We start from the raw sequence: 17,993 nt of genomic DNA on the forward strand, positions 1-17,993 counted from the left end.
GGTGGGGAGGGGGCCCTGGGTGGGGAGCGCCCGGTGAGCGGTGGGGAGGGGGCTCTGGGTGATGAACACCCCAGCAGGCCCGGTGAGCGGTGGGGAGGGGGCCCTGGGTGGGGAGTGCCACAGCGAGCAGTGGGGAAGGGACTGTGGGTGATGAGCGCGGTGGGGAGTCGGTCCTGGGGAGCGAGCTGCCACCTGCCCAGGTTTTCCCAGGATTGCCCCTTATTTGAAGCCGCTATCCTGGCTGAAGTGGTTCTGATGTGCCATTTTTTACACCTCAGAGGTGGCACCCTCAGTGTCCCGGCAGGGCCCACCGTGCAGTGCTGCCCATGGAGATGGCGGGGCCCAGGAGGGCACGTTCCATCTTTATCTCTCTGGTTTCAGTTCCCTCTGTGCGTGCTGCAGTCCCTGGGGGCTGGTGGCTTGGGCCAGGAAGAAGCGCAACTTGTTGGAGCTGCCGTCGCACATGGGGCCAGACCTCCTCACTGAACGTGAGGGACAGTTGCGAGCTGCTCCATGTCATGCAGTTTGGGATGGCAGTCAGAGAGCATGGTAGAAATATCTAGAGAGGATCTGGCCTCAGGCAATGGGCAGAAAACCAGCCGACTGTGTAAGGGTCTGGCCACAACTCATTTTGCTGAGCAGAAAAAACAATGATGCTCTTGCTCTTTTCAGAGATTCCGGATTTGGAGGGTTCACATATTCAAGGTGGTTGCTTGGAAGCTGTGAGTAAGAGAGACGGAAAGGAGACGCCAGCTTGCCTAGCCGTGCATGTACTACAGACAACCCCCACCCCAGAAATGGCCACTTCAGCAATAACACACAATTAACCAGATGCTACTTTGTGGGGTTTTTTCATTTTGTTCAGTAACAATTTGTTGTAACAATGCAGATAATATACAGTGCAGTGAAACCTGTTCTACCTGCTAATCATGGTGGCTCTATCTAGTGGCTGGACTTATTACAGCTGACAATGTTTGAAAGCTGTCTGTTGGGGAGAGGAATAGGGGCAGACATTTTAACACCACTGGCATTTCATTGGAGGGATTGGAAATCTGATAGGATTCTCTCTCTGGTAGGGACAGTTGGCAGGTAAGAAATCTCCGAGGCGTGGTAAAAGTTGCTACCAGCATCATGTTCACCTGCATTATTTAATGAGCACACCTGTGTGCCATGAGGCCGAAGCTGGACCATTTTGTCAGAATCAATTTAGATATTTGGAAAATGAAAACACTTTCCACAGCCAAAAGATCTCCACCATGGTGGAATGGACAAAGACTAAAAGCTAAGAGCAAAGGCCCAGATTCACAAAGGTGTTTCAGTTCCTAACTTCCAATGATTTCAATGGAAGTTAGGAGCCTAAATACCTTTGTGGATTTGGGCAAAGCTTTTAAATGCAGAGCATATCAAATTTAAATCTGTCTGGAGTTGGGAGACATGGGCTCCATTCCTGGCTCTGCTGTCGAATTCCGGAGTAACCTGCCTCAGTTTCCTCAGTTGTAAAATGGGGATAATGATACCAACCTACCTCCCAAGAGTACTGTATGTCTTAAATTAATTTATATTTGTAAAGAACATTAATATCCTTGAATGGAAGTTGCTATAGTCGTGCAAAGTACACTTATTATTAGATGGCTGACCATACTCACCAGCAGTACTGAATTAATATTAATAAATTTTTAAAATTGAGTAGGATAGCCTTGCAAAATTCTACTCAGGTGAGGCAAATTATTTTTTTTAACAGGCCATTAAAATGTCCTTAGTTTTGTCATTACCATCCTCTTGATACAGGTGAGCAAATAGATTTTGTGATGACCAGAGATGCAGAGAATTCTGAACACTAAGGTGTGGTTAGATGTTGATAGATGTTTGGCTGCGTGTGTGTGTTCTCTCCGTGTGCCACCCTGGCCCTGCGCAGATAGCTGGCACGGCAGACCTCTAGCGAACTGCCCAATGACCACAGAGTCCGTTAAGGGACGAAGGCACCCAGCCAGGTTTATTGTCGACAAAGTATGGTATTAGTACACCGCAGACTCTACTGAACCATTAATACATGTATGCCCATAATGATGGACCAGCTCAGTGAACGGCGGGCCTTTCCATTCCTCCCTAGGCTATACAAAGATACTTCCTCTTAGATACATCTTTATACCCCAATACAAACAAGTTAGTACTGCCCCTCTGACATAGTTATCGGGATGTGTTTGCATGAGTACTCTGTGACTAGCACGTCTTATGAATGTGTATTTCTGCAATATCAGCCCTGTTCTTGCCAGATTCTGTGAGCAGGTCCTGCCTCATACCAAGCCTCTGATACAAGGGCTTATGTCTCAGGCTCTTTTCCTACTACATAGGGTATCCTGATGGGAAAGGAAGAGATTATAAAACAATATTTGTTGGAAAATCAGCTTTCAGTACCAAGCAGCACTTCTTGGCAAATATTTGCTTATACCTAAAATTGATCCATAATGAGGGGTTTAGGTATGTGCCTTAAAACACACATTTCACCCACTTTTTACAAATAAATATTTTATAAATGAGGATTCTCATACAAATCTCACTCTCAGTGGTTCTGGTGCCAAGTTAGCAGATACAGCTTTTACATAAAAGGTGAACTGAAAGGCTTTTTACTTGCCAAAACCTGAGCTTAAGGTTCTTCTGTGTTTCCTTGGCTACAGCTGGTAGCATCACTAATAGCCAAAGAGTAGGGAGTATTTTCATTTTAGGTGCTTAAAATGTCATCAGTTATTGCTGGGGTAGCTCAGAACCCTAAGCTTGGATCTTGGAGTCTAAATGAAGGAGAAAAGGGTTTCCTGATGGTCTGTTTGTCATATAATAACTGGGTGTGAAATCTTTAGGCTCCCTGGAATGACAAGGTTCAGATCCCAGCAGCAGGATCATTTCAGCCCTTCTCCTTCGGAGGTCTGGTAAATGAAAAGAGTTCAATGCAGGTTGGTGTGTGCAGGACCCTCAAAACCAAGGAGACATTAAAGACTGCTTGAGCCACTTCACATAAAGATGGGGCCTTGCCCAAAATTCCCCTCCCTCGGTGTTCTGCAGTGGGCTACTGCCCTCCACTCTAAAGGTTGCTGCATTTCCAGGGTGCTGCACGTACACACTGTGGGATCATTTGGGGTGAAGAGTGCCATGATGATTATCTGTCATATGTCTGCCCACACACATAGTCTGTAACTGACTTGCACGCTTAAGCCATTGACTACATATATTTATTTTGAAGCAAGCTTTTCAGTTCACCTTTAAATGTAGCTACTTCCTGCCCTTCTCCAGATGGCGTGTAGAGCTGAGGAAAGCGAGACCATGGAAGAGCTTGTTGGGTCGGATTCCTGTTTAATGATTGTGGGGTCCAGGGTTGTGTCACTGGCTCTATTTGGTGGCATTCATCACATCCCGGTGTCTTTGTGTTGTCACTATGAGCAATAGCTACTCTCCAGAGCCAGAGCTCATGCTGCTTCTTTCCTGACTTGGTAAGCCTCTATGGTGCTGGGTTTTGTGTGCACGTTGTATACACCACTGTCAGCTATATCCCTGAGGGTTTTGGACTCAGGGAGATCATCCACTGACGTACTCGACATTTCATCATCCGAGGGCCCAGTGACAACAATTTTGGGGATAACCCTTTTCTTCATCAGTTTATCCAATGTCTCTACAGGAAAGGGACAGAGAAAGAAAACCAAGCCTCGTGTAAAGGACTGAATTCTCTCCTGCATGCTGCGTATTTACATTGGAGTATAAACACGGGGGAAGCCATATGCCCATTTTGAGGCGACGTGATTGTACTTTATAGGGGCACACATCTAGCAACCAGGTACATTATTTATCCAGACAAACACCCAGGCTTCAGCAGATGTTCATCCAATATAGACGGAAAGGCATATGGGTCCGGGAGATGGCATCTCCGCTAATGGGCTTTTACAGAACAGGAACCCTTGTACTAGTGACGAGAGGACACAGGGAGAGTCAGATACAGGTACACAGGAAACACTTCCAAGGGTGGTGGTACAGGTGGGTTCAGGCAAAGTGAGCACAGGTGCCATTCTAACCTGGGGTCCCCTTTCCCCTCTTCCTCCACCCAAGCATCACAAGTCTGACCTGCAGCACCCATGAATAGTCTGATGAGCGCAGGTCACTAGTACAAACTGCATGGCCATTTTAAGAGGACTGAGGGTGGGACCTACCAAACCGGTTTCTTTGCGACTCAGTGCAGGATTTGAACCCATCTCTAGGAATAATGGATTATGCCATATAATCCAGGGCAGTGGACTAGGAGATAGGACAGCTGGGTTCCACTCCTACCTTTGCCACTGACCTGATGTCTGACTTTGGGCAAGGCCCTGCCCCTTGCTGTGTCTAAGTGTCCCCATCTGTAAAAGGGGAGTAGTAATACCCTCCCTTGTAAAGTGCAGTGAGATCTATGAGCAAAAAGCATTGTGAGGGCTCTGTATTCTTGTTCTATAATCCACTGATCCAGTATCAGCCTATTTTGATAAGACTAGAAACGGTATGTATCAACTGGGGAGAGCTGGGTGCTGAAAAAGCCTGTAATTCAAAGCTAATTACTATCCAGTAATGAGAAGTCCTTTCTATGGGGAGGAGAGTTGCAGTGAGTCTAGGGACGACAGCCCTGGCTGGGATGATTTAGTTGGGGTTGGTCCTGCTTTGAGCAGGGGCTTGGACTAGATGACTCCTGAAGTCCTTCCCAACCCTGAGATTCTATGACAGGACATGCCCAGAGGCGTGGCTTAGGTGAGTGCCATGTTGCTTGTAAGCCACCTTCTCCTAATGGCCACAACTGCCAGCCAGAGCGGCCCCGTCACTGCTGCTCACCCTCCCTCCTCTGAACTTCCCTACGAGCCACATTTGCGATAGCAAGTAACAGGGCCGGCTCCAGGGTTTTGACCGCCCCAAGCAGCCAAAACAAAACAAAACAAAACAAAAGCTGCGATCGCGATCTGCGGCAGCAATTTGGCGGGAGGTCCTTCATTCCCAGGCGGAGTGAGGGACCGTCCGCCGAATTGCTGCCGAATACCTGGACGTGCCGCCCCGCTCCGGAGCGGCCGCCCCAAGCACCTACTTGAGAAGCTGGTGCCTGGAGCCGGCCCTGGCAAGTAAGAAAACAGCTGCAGCCCAAACACCCAATGTTCTGTGGGGAGGACAAAGATCAGGAAGCCCAAGGGAAAGATGCCAGTAGCCCATGCAAACCTGGATAAAAAGCCAGTGTGACTAAACCTTTGACTGGAAAAGGCACCCTCTTGAACGAACAGGTCTTGGGAAGGGGAAAAGGACATGGTTAAATTAACCACTGAACGATACTGGCTGCTACCATCACCTCCACCTGGTTGGTGCCTATAAAGGCAGTAGCTTCCCCAGAGCTCCTGGATGTCCAACATTCATTTTCCTACTCAGTGTGTCTTCTGAGTGGCTTTAGAACATCTGGCCTGAGACCTGTTTTACCCAGCAAATTTACAATAGGGACAGTGTGTTGTTATCTGGGATCTGGGCCCATTTTACACCATTTGTGGCCTGTTCTGGCCTATTCAAAACCACATATTAAAAGGGAACATCGCTGCTGAGTGGCTTAGGTTTAAAAAAACTTGACCTGGCTTAAAACTGTTATCATCCAGTGAGGAGCATCCGTGAGCCAAGCACATCCCTGGTGTGACTCCACTGAGGTCAGTTTTGTTTTGTGGTTTGAAGGCCCTGCTGTTTGTCCCCTACCTTGCCCGTAAGAACTGTCAGTGGACATCTGACTTCGCTGCAGTTTCTTTGTTGATTTAGAAGCCGAGGCTTTAGAGAGATTGCTGTGGTCCCGTGAAGAACTTTGCTGTTTCTCACACTGCTCCTGGTTTTTTGGCTGTTTGGACTCCCTGTACTTGTTACCAACTATGCTCTGCTGGACTTCAGCTGCAAGAAGCATTTGGGATGCAAAGAAAAGAGAGAAAGAGAACCCTCTTCAGTTGTTTAATGCCATGGCACAGTACGCTAGTAGCCCTTAGCCGCAGTCTGCTCCTACTTGTTTTTATTCATGGTCTTTGACAATGCAGCTATTGGAGATTGGAGAATGTTCCCTGTTTATAAGGTCACTCATCATTACTTGCCGGTTTGATCAGCTAGAGAGAGCCGGGCCCAGCATGAATTCCTGGAAGTGTCTGGTCTCTCTCTCTTTACGCCTCTTTTCTTTTGGGGGCAAACTGAAGCCTTGACACTGCAGGAGGAAAATGCTTGCTCTCCTCATTGCGTACACACTTTGGGGATATACTGGGGCTATGGATATGAGGCAGACAGGCACGGGGCTGTGGAAATGGTGGGCACCCCACATGTGGTATTTCTTGTCCCTGGGCAATCAGTGTGATTCTTGATATTAATTGCTTTTCATAGATTCATGAATTATAAGGCAGGCTGAAGGGACTGTTACTATCATCTAGTCTGATGTCCGGCATAACACAGGCCATAGGACTGCCCTGAATTAATTCCTGCTTCAAGGCCAGCAGTTGTGCTTGAACCAGAACAGAGCTTTTAGAAAAACATCCAATCTTGATTTAAAAATGTCCAGTGATGGTGAACCCATGACAACCCTTGGTACGTTGTTTCAATGATTAATTACCCTCACCGTTAAAAATTTGCACCTTATTTCCAGTCTGAATTTGTCTAGCTTCAAATCCCAGTCATTGGAGCTGTTACAGCTCGTCTGTTAGATTGAAGAGCCATCTATTCCCCAGGTAGGTATTTATAGACTGTGATCAAGTCACCCCTTCACCTTCTCTTTGTTAAGCTAAATAGATTGAGCTCCTTGAGTCTTTCACTATCAGACAGGTTTTCCAATCCTTTAATCATTCCCGTGGCTCGTCTGTGAACCTTCTCCAATGTATCAACCTCCTTCCTCAATTGTGGACACCAGAACCAGACACAGGATTCCAGCCGTGGTGGCACCAGTGCCAAAGACAGATAATATACTCTCTCTACTCCTACTTGGTATTCCTTCGTTTATACATCCATGGATTGCATTAGCCCTTTTGGCCACAGCACCACATTGGAACTCATGTTCAGCTGATTACCCACCTGACCATGGGCGGCTGGGCCTCCCCAAACAGCCAGGTGTGCAGGGCCGGCTCCAGGCACCAGCCCACCAAGCTTGTGCTTGGGGCGGCACCTGGAGGGGGCCGGGGCGGCGCTCTGGCTCCGGCCTTGGGCGGCAAAAAAGCCAGAGCCAGTCCTGCAGGCATGGCCCCGCCCCCTGCTTACCACTCCTCCCTGTGTGTGGCTCCAGTCCCTAGTGCTCTGGCTGGGGCTGGGGAGGCTGGGGACACACGCCACTTGCCTTCCTGGGGGTGGGGAGCTGCAGCCTCCCAGCGCTCCGGGGGTTGCGGCCGCCCACCCTCCCACGCTCCAAAGCTAGGGGGGCTGCGGCCACTTGCCCTCCAGGGCTGGGGCGGTGGCGGCCACCCACCCTCCTGCGCTCTGGAGCTGGGACGACTAGGGGCCATGCGCCGCCCACCCTCCCGGCACTTTGGGGTTGGGGGTGCTGCAGCCGTCTGCCCTCCCACACTCCAGAGCTGGGGCCGCGCACCACCCGCCTTCCTGGCACTCCGGGGATGGGGGGGCTTTTGGGGCTAGGATGCTAGCCTGGAGTGGAACTGGGCCAATGGCCATGGTGGGGGGGGCCTCTGGGCTCCAGCGGAGGGAGACAGAAGAGATGGGGCCTCGGGCAGAAGGGGTGGGGTTGGGGGCTAGCCTCCCCCAGCCGGCGGTTCACGCACTGCCTATGCACCTGACCCCCACGTCTTTTTCAGAGTCACTGCAGTGCTTCCAGGACAGAGTCCCTCATCCTGTAAATATAGCCTACATTGTGTATTCTTAGATGTACGGCCTTTTGTTCGTACTGAAACCCGTTGTTTGCTTGCGCCCAGTTTTCTAAGATCATGCTGTATCAGTGACCCGTACTCTTTTTTATTTACTATTCCCTCAATCTTTATCAGAGATGATTTTATGTTTTCTTCCAGGTCTTTGATAAAAATGTTAAATAGCACAAGTCCAAGAACTGATCCTTCTGAGACCTCACTAGGAACTCACCCATTCCATGATGATTCCCTGTTTACAATTATATTTTGAGAACTACCAGCCAATTTTTAATCCAGGTAATGTGCACCATGTTGATGTTGTATCATTCTAATTTCTTAATCAAAATATCATGTGGTATCACATAAAATGCCTTACAGAAGTCTACATATATTACATCAAACTATTACCTTTATCAACCAAATTTGTAATCTCATCCAAAATCGCAATCAAGTTAATTTGACAAGATGTATTTTCAGTAAATCCATATTGATTGACATTAATTGTATTACCCTTCTTTAATTCTTTATTAATCAAGTCTCGTATCATTCCATTATTTTGCCTGGGATCAATATCAGGCCGACAGGTCTATAATTACCCAGGTCATCTTGTTTATTCTTTATAAATATTGGCACAACATCAGCTTTCTTCCAGTCTTCCGGAACTTCCCCAGTGTTCCAAGACTTACTGAAAATCAATCCTACCTATCCAGACTGCTCCTCAACCAGCTTTCTTAAAACTCTTAGGTGCAAGTTATCTGGACCTGCTGACTTACAAATGAATGACTTTGGTAGCTGCTGTTTAGCATCCTCCTGAGTTACTGTTGGAATGAAAAGTGTTTCATCATCATCATATGATATGACTACTCCACCTGCGCTTTTTCACAAATACAGAACAGAAATATTTATTGAGCTCTTCTGCCTTTTTCTTTTTTGCATTATTATTGACAGTTCTACCATCTCCATCTAGGAATGGATGAGTATCATTGTTAGGATTCCTTTTGTTCCTAATACACTTAACTCTGCAGGTTATAGACTTCTTTTGTGTCCTTTTGCTTCCCTTATCAACCTTCTAATCTATCTTTATTTCTATCAACTTCCTCTCTTTCCATTTGTTATATATATAATTTTTATAGCTGCTTTCACTTACCCTCTAAGCCAGGTTGGCTTTTTAATCAATGTAGCCTTCTGTCTCGATTGTGGCTTTTGGGGCATCTAGTAATATATTCTTAAATAGTTCCCAATTATCATTCCCATTTCTCTGTTTAAATTCTTTCTCCCAGCTGATTTGGCTCATCATTCTTTTCAGCTTCATGAAATTGTGTATATATATATATATATTATTGGTTTGGACTTTAGGTGATTATTCTGTTTTCATAAAACAAATATAAAGAACCACTAATGTTTAGTTCTATGGTCAGTTCCTCTTTATTTGTCAAGATGACATTTTCTCATGGTGGATGCAATATTTTCAAAACAAATCGTTTCAGAAAAACAAAATCTATGTCAACAGCCCAGCCCTCATGAGCAACCCACAACTGCAAACCACAGTGCAGAGCACAACCATTGCAAGCAACCCTATAACAACAAAAGGCAGGCTATGACATTGATTGATCAAAGGTCTGGGGACACCCCCCCAATCTAAGACGCAGCCCAGGTTTGGAGGATAAAAGTCCCACCAAGGTTCTACATCTTTTATTGCTTGGACAGACTGGGAATGCTGACCCAGCATCAATAAAGGGCTCCCTTGGAAAGTGCTTTGAGATCTCTGAGTGAAAAGCATTATGTGAGAGCTTAGTATTACCATTATAGAATCTGCTAGTCCAGTATCTGTGCACTTCGATAAGACCAGAAACTATATGTATCAATTGGGGATCGCTCAGCTGAAAAAGCCCGTAATTCAATGATTATTAGTATCCAGTCATGAGAAGTCCTTTCTACGGGGAGGAGCGTTGCAGTGAATCTAGGGATGACAGGAAGTGCTCAAAGGTGTGGCTTAGGTAGATCAGTAATGTTGCCAATAAGCTGCCTTCTCCCAGTGGCCACAACTGCCAGCTGGGTTGACCCAGTACTTGCCCTCCCTCCCTTGAACTTTCCTACAAGCTACATTTGCGATAGCAAGTAAGAAAACAGCTGCAGCCCAAACACCCAATGTTCTGGGGGAGGACAAAGATTGGGAAGCCCCAGGAAAAGATGCTTAGAAATGGCCAGTAGCCTACACAGCTGTGGGAAAAAAGCCAGTGTGACAAAGCCTTTGACTGGAAAAGGGCAGGCTCTTGAAGGAGGAAGTTCTGGGAAAGGGAGGAAGACATGGTTCAACTAACCACTGAACAATATTGGATGGTACCATCACCTCCTCCTGCTTGGTGTCTAAAAAGTTACTAGCTTCCCCAGGGTTCCTGGATGTCCAGCATTCATTTTCCTACTCAGTGTGTCTTCTGAGTGGATTTAGAACATCTGGCCTGAGACCTGTTTTACTCAGCTAACTGCTAAGGGGACAAAAAGGTTGGGATCTGGGTCTACTTCACACCATTTGTGGCCTGTTATGGCCCATTAAAAATCACATATTAAAAGGGAACATCGCTGTTGAGTAGTTTAGGCCTAAAAAATGACCTGGTTTAACATTGGTGCGATTACTGAGGATCATCCCTGGGGCATTAATGGGCCAAGCACATCCCTGGCGTGACTCCCTGAGGTCAGTTTTGTTTTGTTTTGTTTTGTGGTTTGAAGGCCCTGCTGTTTGTCCCCTACCTTGCCCGTAAGAATTGTCAGTAGACATCTGACTTTGCTGCAGTTTCTTTGTTGATTTAGAAACAGAGGCTTGACCAGGTCTGCTGTGCTCCTGTGAAGGTGAAGAACTTTGCTGTTTCTGAGATTGCTCCTGGGTATTTGGCTGTCGGGACTCCCTGCTCTGGTTACCAACCACACTACGCCGGACTTCAGCTGCAAGAATTTGGGATGAAAAGACAAGACAAACATTGATAACCCTGGTCAGTGGCTTAGTGCTGGACACAGAACGTTAGTAGCCCTTTGCCACAGTCTGCTCCCACTTGTTTTTATACACGGCTATTTACAATGCAGCTGTTAGTGATCTGAGAGTGTTCTTGATACGGTCACTCATTATTACTTGGCTGCTTGAGTGCTTAGAGAGAACAGAGTCCAATCGGAATTCTTGGAAATGGCTGGGTTTTCTCTTCTCATCCTTTTTTTGGGAGAACTGGAGAAAGTACTTGCTCTCCTCAATGCATATGAGTTTGGGGAATTGATTGGAGCTATGGAGTGAGGCAAACAGGCGCAGAGCTGGGGAAATTGCAGGTTGCAGTTACCGGGCAAACTGCACAACTGACCCCTCCTTATTTTGTAGAGTGCATCCCCTCCAAGGTCTCTGGCCCCAGCCATCGCCTGGCTCTGGGTGAAGTGACATGATTCTCCCACTCTCAGATCGGTCCCTGCTACTTATGTGATTGCCTCAGTGGGTCTGAATGTGATTGCCTTGCAATTCTGCTCCTTCTGAGAGCAATGACAGTAGTAAATACTAGCCAGCCTACTTAAAGCACAGGATCATTTGTTTGGAACAAAAATATTTCAGAGAAAACACATCTTAAAAACAATAAAGCAGATTGTTCACATGTCTAGCTTTATTCTAAGTTTCCCATTCCCAGGCTCTGGGCAGGCTCTTTTCCTCAGACTCCCCCACAGTGTGTCTCTCTGTCTCTCAGCCTGTCTCCCTGCACAGCTTTGACAAATGACTCCCCTTCTCCCGCTGAGAAATCCTTTCTAACTCTTTATTCTTCTTTTGATCTCCAAGTTCCCATCCTGGTAAAACAAGCTGACCATCTTCTTGGATCCTTAGCGTTAACAGCTTTCCTGTTTGCGCTTCCCACAGCCCCCTATTGTTCGATCAGTAGTAATACAGGAACTAATAACCAACCATAGCTATGCAGTAACTTCACCTTACTGACCAGGTTCTATACAGGCTTCATACAGTTATTGTTAGATTACATAGCAATTCCACATCCATCACAGTAGGCATCCCAAGTCTATCATCTCTTGTCCCTGGGCTCTCAGTGTGATTCTTTATATGGGTTGTTTTCAAAACAAATCCTTCAAAAAATCAAAATCTGTGACAACAGCCCAGCCCTCATGAGCAACCCACAACTGCAAACCAGGGTGCACAGCACAACCTTTGCAAGTAACCCTATAACAACAAATCTGTGTACATAAAAATTAAGGGGGGGGCCACTCCCCCACTCTGAAGGGCAGCCCAGATTTGACGAATAAGAGTCGAACACATGTCCTGTACCTTTTATTGCTGGACAGAGTAGAAATGCTGAATTTGCACTTGGTGCCTAAATGCCTTCTACCCCCAGAGTGCAGCAAAGCAATCTCCACTGAGAATGACACCATTGGTCGGTGCAGAGAGACTCAAGTAGTGGGCACTGCCCTCCTTTTGCATTGTGTAGCAGAGTGGTTCTCAGCCAGGGGTACGTGTACCCACTGAGAGTACACAGAGGTCTTCCAGAAGGTACATCAACTTACTTAGATATTTGCCTAGTTTTACAACAGGCGACATAAAAGGCACTAGCGAAGTCAGTACAAACTAAACTTTCATACGGACAATGACTTGTTCGTACTGCTCTGTATACTATACACTGAAATGTAAGCACAATATTTATATTCCAATTGATTTATTTTATAATGATATGGTAAAAATGAGAGTCAGCACATTTTCAGTAAGAGTGAGCTGTGACACTTCTGTATTTTTATGTCTGATTTTGTAAGCAAGTAGTTTTGAAGTGAGGTGAAACCTGGGGGTACACAAGACAAATCAGACTCCTGAAAGGGGTGCAGTGGTCTGGAAAGGTTGAAAGCCACTGCTCAGTCCACTCCAGCTCTCTAATTCCTCAGATACGTGCGATCAGTGGTGGCTCTTGGTTTAGAACTCCAGTGCAGTACGAGGTAATGGTTTTGGCATGTTTCATCCAGGGATATATGAAAACTTATTCTAGAGGAAGGAGTGTTGGGTCTTAGATTTCCATTGGTAGAAACATGGATACCAGGGGCTTCCTGGACCTTCCATTTTGGAGACTCATCTAAGGGAACTTCCAGACGATCAAAAAGGCCAACAGCCTGTCCGCTTCTCTTCTAGGAAAAATTACCTTTTTTTGCTTCTATAGTGACTTTCACTTGAGGCTCTCAACACCACTTTTCCAGCCTTCCCTAATTAATCACAGCCCCTCTGTGGGGAACCTCAGGCACAAAGAAGTCATATGACTTTGCCCAAGTTCATACAGCAAATCCGTAACAAAGCTGGGAGGAGTCCTGCCTTTCACTTCCTTTTTCTCCCAGCAGACCACATTCCCTCCCAGGGCTGGGTATTGACTACAGGAGTCCTGACTCCTATTCTCTACTCCTTTAACCACAAAAATCATACACAATAACCTCTTGATTGCATTGGCATGGATCTAACTATGTCAACGGGCACATAACATTAACCCTCCTTACCCTATTGGGATGCCAATCTCTGTTAGCACAGAAACTACACTGGGGAAGGACAACGCTTTACCTCTCACATCTCCATGTTTGCTCTGGAATTGCCCCATAGATGAGCCCCCAGGCCGGGTCCCACGTACTGGCCTCTGCAGCTCTCTTGCTTGCACCACCAAGGCCCTTTTGTGACTCATCAATAAGCATCATCATCACAGGCACAGTGAACTGATGCTGCTGCCAGAGGGACCTTAGCACTATGAGGTGAGACTGCGAAACACAGTTTTGGCTCTTCTTACCCCCAGACTGAACTGACTCCTATCCAGCCTTGGGGTTGGCGGAGGATCAACCAGTAGAGTACTTGGGCTCTCACGTACTTAAACACATTTCATTGAAAAGGGGGAGGGGATTTCTGATCCACCACCACCTGCTGCAAAGCAAGCAGAACCTGGAAGCTCCCGGGTTTGGTGCTTCATTGTCAACATGCTGCATGGAAACTTTTTAATGACACCATAATAGAGGCTCAACTTAAATGTATTCCCCACATTCAAAAACATAGTCAGAAAACCAAAAAAGAGCCACCGTGGCTAAACAACAAAGTCAAAGAAGCAGTGAGAGGCAAAAAGGCATCCTTTAAAAAGTGGAAGTTAAATCCTAGTGCGGAAAAGAGAAAGGAGCCATGAACTCTGGCAAATGCAATGTAAAAATATAATTAGAAAGGTCAATAAAGAATTTGAAGAACAACTAGCCAAAGATTCAAAAAGTAATAGCAAAAAAATGTTTAAGTACATCAGAAGCAGGAAGCCTGTTAAACAACCAGTGGGGCCACTGGACAAACAAGATGCTAAAGGAGCACTCAAGGACGATAAGCCCATTGAGGAGAAACTAAATGAATTCTTTGTATCGGTCTTCAGGGCTGAGGATGTGAGGTAGATTCCCAAACCTGAGCCATTCTTTTTAGGTAACAAATCTGAGGAACTGTCCCAGATTGAGGTGTCATTACAGGAAGTTTTGGAACAAATTGATCAACTAAACAGTAATAAGTCACCAGAACCAGATGGGATTCACCCAAGAGTTCTGAAGGAACTCAAATGTGAAATTGCAGAACTACTAACTGTAGTCTGTAACCTATCATTTAAACCCGCTTCTGTACCAGATGACTAGAGGATAGCTAATGTGACGCCGATTTTTTTTTAAAGGGCCCCAGAGGTGATCCCGGCAATTACAGGCCGGTAAACCTGACTTCAGTACCAGGCAAACTGGTCGAAACTATAGTAAAGAACAAAATTGTCAGACACATAGATGAACGTAATTTGTTGGGGAAGAGTCAACATGGTTTTGTAAAGGGAAATCATGCCTCACCAATCTACTAGAATTCTTTGAGGGGATCCAGTGGATATGGTGTACATAGATTTTCAGAAAGTCTTTGACAAGGTCCCGCACCAAAGGCTCTTAAGCAAAGTAAGCTGTCATGGGATAAGAGGGAAGGTTCTCTCATGGATTGGTAACTGGTTAAAAGATAGGAAACAAAGGGTAGGCATAAATGGTCAGTTTTCAGAATGGAGAGAGGCAAATAGTGGTGTCCCCCAAGGGTCTGTACTGGGCCCAGTCCTATTCAACATATTCATAAATGATCTGGAAAAAGGGGTAAACAGTGAGGTGACAAAATTTGCAGATGATACAAAATTGCTCAAGATAGTTAAGTCCCAGGCAGACTGTGATGAGCTACAAAAGGATCTCACAAAACTGGGTGACTGGGCAACAAACTGGCAGATGAAATTGAATGTTGATAAATGCAAAGTAATGCACATTGGAAAACATAATCCCAACTATACATGTAAAATGATGGGATCTAAATTAGCTGTTACCACCCAAGAAAGAGATCTTGGCGTCACTGTGAATAGTTCTCTGAAAACATCCACTCAATAGGCAGCGGCAGTCACAAAAGTGAACAGAATGTTGGGAATCATTAAGAAAGGGATAGATAATACAGAAAATAACATATTGCCTTTATATAAATCCATGGTACACCCACATCTTGAATACTGCATGCAGATGTGGTCGCCTCATCTCAAAAAAGATATATTGGAATTGGAAAAGGTTCAGAAAAGGGCAACAAAAATGATTAGAGGTATGAAACGACTTCCATATGAAGAGAGATTAATAAGACTGGGACTTTTCAGCTTGGAAAAGAGACGACTAAGGGGGGATATGATAAAGGTCAATAAAATCATGACTGGTGTGGAGAAAGTTATTTACTCCTCATAACACAAGGACTAGGGGGTCACAATTGAAATTAATAGGCAGCAGGTTTAAAACAAACAAAAGGAAGTATTTTTTCACACAACGCACAGTCAACCTGTGGAACTCCTTGCCAGAGGATGTTGTGAAGGCCAAGATTATAACAGGGTTCAAAATAGAACTAGATAAATTCATGGAGGATAGGTCCATCAATGGCTATTAGCCAGGATGGACAAGGATGGTGTCCCTGGCCTCTGTTTGCTAGAGCTGGGAATGAGCAGCAGAGGATGGATCACTTGACGATTCCCTGTTCTGTTCATTCCCCCTGGGGCACCTGGCATTGGCCACTGTTGGAAGACAGGATACTGGCTAGATGGACCTTTGGTCTGACCCAGTCTGGCCAGTCTTGTGTTCTAACATTTCAACAACTTCCAAGGAACAAGCTGGAGGCTTGGGAGGCTACTGGGGTGGGGACTGTGGATTCTGATTAATTGAGGCTGTTTTCCCTGCCTTTTTCTCCAGCTGTTTAACTACAGAAGCCAGAGTTGCCAGCAATATGAATTTAAAAGAGCAAAGATTAGATTCACTAATCTGAACATGGTGGGCCCCTGCGTCGGTGCTTAATCTGTTGTCAGGGCTGAGCCATGGCACCTCTAGGCTTGCTGCATTCGTTAGGAAAGTAAAAAAAATTGCTTGAGCCCCAGCACCTCTCTCATTAAAAATTAAGCATTGCCCTGCTTATTCCCTTTTCTCTTTCCACTCCACCTCTCTCCACAGTCCGTCTTTTCCCTCCCTCCTGTTTTCTCTCCTCAGTCTTTCCAAAGCAGCACTCCCGTCTCTTTCCTCTGGGTCTGTCTCTTCCACACTGTTCACCCCACCTAGGGTGACCAGATGTCCCGATTTTATAGGGACAGTCCCGATTTTTGGGTCTTTTTCTTATATAGGCTATTCCCCCCCCCCACCCCCATCCCGATTTTTCACATTTGCTGTCTGGTCACCCTAACCCCACCCCCTCACTCAATCCATTCCGTAACCAGGGGTGCAAGTAGGGAGGTACCCTCCGGTATGCAGTACCAGCAAGAGATTTTTAGCGGGTACAGGGCACTGGAAAGACTTGGGGCTAGGCCCCCCCCCCCACTCTGCTCCTTAAAGGAACAGAATGGGACTAGGGAAGATATTCATTCTTTATACGACTTTAACAGCACAACACATATGCTAACAAACTTAAACAAAGGCTTTGTATAAGTTTAAGTTTGTTAGCATATGTATTGTGCTGTTACATTGGTCAGGAGTCCTCAAGAGGCGAGGGGTGGGGGGGGGGGGATGGAAGGTGTTTCAACAGAGTTTTTGATTCTTCTTCTCCCCATTGGTCTGAATTATCCATGACATCCATACTGAATCACATTAAGTCCAAATCATTAGAGGAATGCCTCTGCTTGCACTGACCAGAGGATGTTTGGATACTGATGTCAGCCCAGTTCTGGCCTGATGGGAATCAGGTGTTGTCCCCAGTGTACCTAGAATTCTTCTTTGCAGCCAAACTAGTCTAACATGCATTTTGTTAACTGGAACTGGAGCAGCAAAACAAAGAAAACAAATGCCTCATTTTCCAGCTTTGTGGGTGAGAGAACTATAAGTGAAGATTATAATGCTGACGGCCTTAAACCAGCTAGCTGCCTCAGGAATCTGCCAAGAACTTTGCTGAAAATACGTTCCTCATCTTAGCAACAGAGCTAAGCCATCACACATCTGCCCACCTTTATTGGAATGAAGCTCCTTTTGATCTGGCAGCTCAGGCATTGTCAGTTTCATCCAGAACAATTTATAAACTTGGAACCTAATCCTGTAAACCCTTAATCATTTGATCAAACCCATTGGAGACAATGGGACTATTTGCATGACTATGGACCGCTTTTGTGGACTGGTAAGAGTTTCAGGAGTCTGTTCCTACAAGGGAAGTTGAATCCCCCATTGAAATGCAGTGTTTGGGTACAATACCATAAAGCAGTTTAGGATACAGTTCTACTTAAAATTTGTCTCTTAATAAGTCATACATATGCTGAAATGGGTCTTCAGCCAACTCCCATATTCCATATAAACAGACTGAAATACTACAAAGTGACTAGTTAAGCATGTTGACTAGGGTTACCATATTTTGTGCCTCCAAATGGAGGACACTCCACAGCCCCCGGCCCCGCCCCCAGCCCCGCCCCAACCCCTCCCCCTCCCCAAAGTCTCCGCCCCCTCCCCTGCTTCCCGCGAATATTTGATTCGCGGGAAGCCTGTAGCAGGTAAGGGGCGGTGTGGGGGGAGGAGGCGCGGCCCAGGCTGGTCCCCCGGCGTTTCCAGCCTGGGTCGGCTCGGGCCCTGGGGTGCCGGCCCCGGCCGACCACCCCCGGCCCGCCCAGCACTGCC

This window comes from Trachemys scripta, chromosome 13, assembly GCF_013100865.1.
Source record: "Trachemys scripta elegans isolate TJP31775 chromosome 13, CAS_Tse_1.0, whole genome shotgun sequence".
Classification (NCBI taxonomy): Eukaryota; Metazoa; Chordata; order Testudines; family Emydidae; genus Trachemys; species Trachemys scripta.